The sequence below is a fragment of the Sabethes cyaneus genome, chromosome 2 (genome assembly GCF_943734655.1).
Source record: "Sabethes cyaneus chromosome 2, idSabCyanKW18_F2, whole genome shotgun sequence".
In the NCBI taxonomy this organism is placed as follows: Eukaryota; Metazoa; Arthropoda; class Insecta; order Diptera; family Culicidae; genus Sabethes; species Sabethes cyaneus.
In genome coordinates this window covers 215,066,391-215,071,880 of record NC_071354.1, presented here as the reverse complement: position 1 = coordinate 215,071,880, position 5,490 = coordinate 215,066,391, and positions in this window count along the sequence as shown.

Here is a 5,490-nt window from a genome sequence, read left to right as displayed (position 1 = left end):
TGTAGAAAACCGTAAATCGGTCAAGACTTCAGCGAGCTTGAAGTTAATTTTCTCAGAATATATGCTAGAAAATATTCTGTTTTAAGAAACATGAAAAAATAGTGCTAGTTGTCAAGGAGACCAACTTTTTTTTATTTATTATTACTAGTATTCGATAATATCGCACAGACAGTTCCTAACATATGCTTATTCTAAATTTAAGAGTCACTAATATTAAAATCTTAAGAGTTAGCCACTCATTGAATTCACTATAATACACGTCAATAAGATTGTTCTGGTCACTCTCTGTGCGATGCATTGGAAGTCGAAAGAAAACTGATCGACGGGTAAGCCTAGGTTGTACGTTGAGGTGAAGCCGCTCCAGCAGTACCTTGTAGTCGATATTGTTTCCAATATTGTTCCGATATTGTTTCTGTTTTAATTAGCTTGACTAAATGTCGTATGCATTTTAGCACATGAGATGGATGTTGACTCTCATTACTGATGACTGTGTTTTTTCTGACTTTCCTAACAAATTCCAAGACCACATATGAATAATGCATATACGAACCAGATAGTTACTGTGGATCAATCTTTGTATGTGAAATGATCTACAAAACAGCAAAGAAGTATAACGTGTGGTCTGTGGTGTACTGTTCAGCAACCACTGCAGTTATTGTGCTGAAAATATCGATGTTATCGGCAAAGCAAAGGAACTGACTAGATTTGATATCAGTTCGCATATCCGATTAGCACTCTGTAGCGCTATATTCAGGCTATAGCAAGCTTGACGAAGCACCCTTTGGGAAGAATCGAATAAACTGGGCAATTTATCCGGTTTTCGCACACAGCACTGCATACCATCCATCGTAGCTTTAATAAGTATAATCAGCTTTAAAAGAAACCCGTTCTCGTTCATGATTTTCCACAGCCCTTTGCGACCGATTGCGTCATATGCGGCTTTGAAGTTAATGAACAAATGGTGCATGGGAACTCTGTGCCTTTTTGGAAGATCTGCCGCATCCGTACATATTGTCCGTCGGCCGTACATCCGTCGTGAACCGTCCGTAAACAAAACCGGTTTAATAACTCACCACAAATCTATTCGCAATTTGTGAGAGTCGGTAGAAGATGAATTGGGATTGGAGAGCACTTTGTAGGCAGTATTGAGAGCGGTGTTGTAAAAATTGATGATCGGAGGGCGATTTAGAAATACGCTGCATGTCCGATAGGAGATAGATCATGAAAAACTCTCTATGTAAAAATAATTATTATGTATACATATATATAAAAGTGAACGTGAGAATGTTTGTATGTTCCGTCATAACTTCAGAACGCCTTGACCGGTCCACACCAAACTTTTTTTTTTCCATGTGTGGACTCATTACTGCGACCAGTATAGTTGATCTATTGTAATATTGCCCGGGTGTTTGCTGTATGACCTGCACTGCATTTCTTTTTGCTATAATCGCTATTGAGTGAGCGATATGCTTATTTTAAATTGTATGCGTGCTTGCGTGTATTGGGGTTTACCCTTCCTTCAAAGCTTGATCTACTTTACCCACTTATTCCTCGCTGCCAGCACTATCCCATATTATAGCCGTCCCTGGCGAGGACTCATTCGTACCTCTGACCAGTACACTTAACTATAGGAGGGACATTTGCACTGTCAAGAGGCTTCAGAGGGTAAATATAGAATTCAGCACGAAGGAAGGGTAAATGGAGGGGCCTGAGAATAAACCCATGCTAAAGTCACTTGACATCGAATGGCTTGATTCTACTAAGATTCGAACCCACGACCACTCGCTTGTCAAAGCAGACTCGGTAACCTTGCGGCTACGGAGCCCCCCACACCAAACTTGGTAGACACCTTCCTGGGCATAAGGGGATCAGCAGTGAGGGGATAACCGAAGGGGAATGGTCCCGTTCGAGAGAGGAAGTCCAAATAAGTAAAAGGGGCTGCGTTTCTTTTGTATTTAGACCGTAATCTCTTCCGTTATAGGTATTTTCAAAGAGCAAATAGATACCTAATTGGGATGACAAGAGCTGTTTGAGAAGGAGCTAACAGGGGGGGATAATATTGGTATGTTTCGCCTTAACTCCAAAACGCATGAATGGTTCTTCATCAAATTTGGCCCACATGTTCTTGCATTTAGACCGATTGCAGTTGGAGTTGGTTGCATATGGAAAAAAGCTTTGTTTCACGTGCATTATATGGATTTTCAGAGAGATGCATAATTGGCTACGTGACAGAAGGAGGGTTGATAAAAGGGGTAGGCGGTCGTTTGGGGGAAGGAAGGTTCAAATGGATACAAGAGAGCGTTTCTCTTGCATTTGGAACCACAGAAGTCGTACAAGTGACTGGACGACAAGAGAGGATTTCTTAAAGGGAAGAATAGGGTAGCCATCGACAAGGGGGAAGTCCAAAAATGTAAAAATATACAAAAGGCTTTGTCTCACTTTATACGGATTACCGAAAAGAAGACAGATTTACAAGTGGCTGGTGGACAACAGGATGGGGGAGCTGACAGAGGGTAGATACATTGAAATGAAGAAAAAGGGTTCTGTTTCTTGCATTATGACCATTTTCGTTACAATGGTTGAAAACAGTTTTCAAACAGCTGGCTGAAAGATAAAGGGTCCCGAGTAAGATCAGGCCATCAACCAGTTACTTTTAATTGTTAAAAATATTAAATAAATGTTATTTTAGTTTTAAGCTGCAAAAATAAAAGGCTGCTTTAAAAATCTAGTTCGTTCATGACCCGAGCACAGCCGTCTATCAGCCACGTTAGGTTGGGGTGCACGTTCTCGTTGTTTTGTTGCATCTCACGCATGCTGGCTGAAATCTTACAGCCGCAGACGTACTGGATGAGTTCAAGGAAGGTGTCACTGCGTAGGGTAAAGTGGTGCAGAATGCACCGCTTAAGCAAAACATCACTTTGCAGAGCACCGGCGTGTTTGTTCCACGTTTTTCAACTTCTAGAAGACTTTGGGATCTTTTTTACACTTACTTTTATACTCCTGGTGAAATTTCCTATCAAAAACCAGTATTTTTTGTTATTTTTGACGATTTTCGGCAAGAGTCAAAATCATTATGTGGGGCAGAACGCCAAAGCCCGTGGACAAAACGCACCAAGTTTGCCCAGCTAGGCGTTAAACGCAACCAGAAAATTTACATTTAATCACGTGTTGTATAAACTCCTAAAACTAGGCTGCAGAAATGGCGGAAGCGTTCGTTATAGCATTTGTTGCATACACTTGTTTGCTGGGATATAATGGGTTCATATCTCAACATAATTGGCAATAAAATTTAATCATCTACTTTTTTTTCCAACTGATGTGTGATGAAATATTGTAAGTTAAACAATGTACAATTAGGTTTAAGGCAAATTTTAAGTCCTATACAATACATAATAAAGCTACATTTTTAATAAATAATCCGAAACAAAAGATGTACTCCAAATTAAAAATATTTAATAACTGTTCAATCCCGCAGTGATGCATTCTATCCCTGTTTTGTATTTTGAAGTTTTTTGAAATATATGTGAAAACATGCCTAGTTAATGCCGTTTTTGTGATGAATCATCGAGTATGACCTGTATCAATTAGATAGACTGTATTTATTATGAAATATGCATACCGACTAGTGGTAAAAGCTTAAGAGAAACCCGTGATTTCTTACATGTGGAATGAGATCGCGGATAATCGTTTGATTTTATTGGATGTGGCTGTGTTTGATGCTTTTACATTCTACACAATTATGAATTAGCTTGTTTTACACCAAAATAAAATGCACATTCATAATTTTATAAAATAGTTTCCGCGTTTTTAAACAATTAATAGCATGGGCAATTCTACCCTCCCCCCCCCTCCCCCTGCGTTCTGGATAGTCTTCCCCTACATAATATACCAGTATCCCGGGCGGCCATTAGCCGATGAAACGATAGATGTCAGCATGTTCTTCAGCTCCTGGCCTCGTGATGTTGGTGATCAGCTGTTTTTCCCGTTTAGGCCCGAAATTATTGGAGTAGATCCTCTATTTCAGGTTCGCTCAAAAAAATTCTATCGGTCACAGCTGGTGAACGTTGGGAACCACCACGTGCACCACGTGATACATCTGGATGAAGGCTGCAACTTCCGGTAGGCATTTTGAACTTCCCTTTCTTCCTTGCGTGCAAGCAGAACCGAGTCATTTAGCACATTTGGCACATTGTGTAACGACCCATTCCGCTGCTGCCCGCCTATGTCTTGTCCAGCGGTCACTGTCGAGCCAGGGAAGTGAGTGTTTATTAGAACTTTCAGAGTTTCCCTGGTGGTAACAGTGAGAACCCCATCTTCTTTTTTTAATTGCCCTAGAGCCTAGACCATTGCAGTGGTCCTTGGAAATCGCTTTCTGCAGACACGTAGCCTCTGGCAGAGTTTGAATGCTTTCGCAAAATTTAACTCGTAATTTCCTTTTGACTTTGCATAGCTCAGCGTTGTATTTGGTGAGGGAAGCTCTGTAGTCTTCCCAGTTAGAGGTGATTTTGGCCCTGTCGAACAGACGCCTAGCCTTCCGACGGAGATTGCTAAGCTCATTCCACCAGGGCATATCACGGCAAACTGTTCGCGTGTTTACGGGACAGTTTGTGTTATACGCGTCTGTGATGCTACATTGCAGGTCATTAGCGGCGATATCCAGCTCAACTGGAGTTCGTATATTATTGTGACAAGAGTTACGTGAGGCAATCAGATGTTCCCTAAAGGAACTTCAATTGGGTTTCCTCTGATTCCTGGATTGTTTTCTCGTAAGAGGATTAGCCTCGACGTCGAAAATGAATAATCCCAAGAATAATCCATTTACGATATACACTGCACCAAAGTATGCACAGTTGAATAACGATTCAAAATAACAAGTTCTTTGTAGTTTTATTACATGTGCTGTAGTAGGACTCCTACATTCATAGGAATAGTTGGATCCAAATTTTAGATCAATCAGAACGAAGTACATAGGTATCTCCAAAATCGAATGGAGCAAAGGAAGAAAGGTTCAAAAGTTGAAAATGGTAGAAAACAATAATAAGGCCATATATTCAACCTCTTTATTCACCTTCGTTTGAGCGAAGGTGAATAACAAGTGGAGTCTCTTACTAGAATACAGTAGTAACCCGATTTTGTCACTCCCCGATTTTGTCACTCCCCGATTTTGTCACGTTTTTGACCCGATTTTGTCACGTTTTTTACCCGATTTTGTCACGCTTTTGATTTATCAAAAGATCGCTTATACACTGTGAAAAGAACTGTGTTCAACAAGTTGATTATCGTGGAGTTTCCACAAAAGCTGTTTCTTATCTCCATAACTATAATAGCTAGAAGGTTACTTTCTTTGGAAAAGTTCTTTATAATAATCTTCTCAAAAGTTTTGTAGAACATTGTTTTGCTATATCTCTTAGTGCCTGAAAAATAAATTTTCTATCTTACTCTTAGGGGGGTTAATCAAAGAATCGTTCATACCATAAGAAAGAGCTTTTT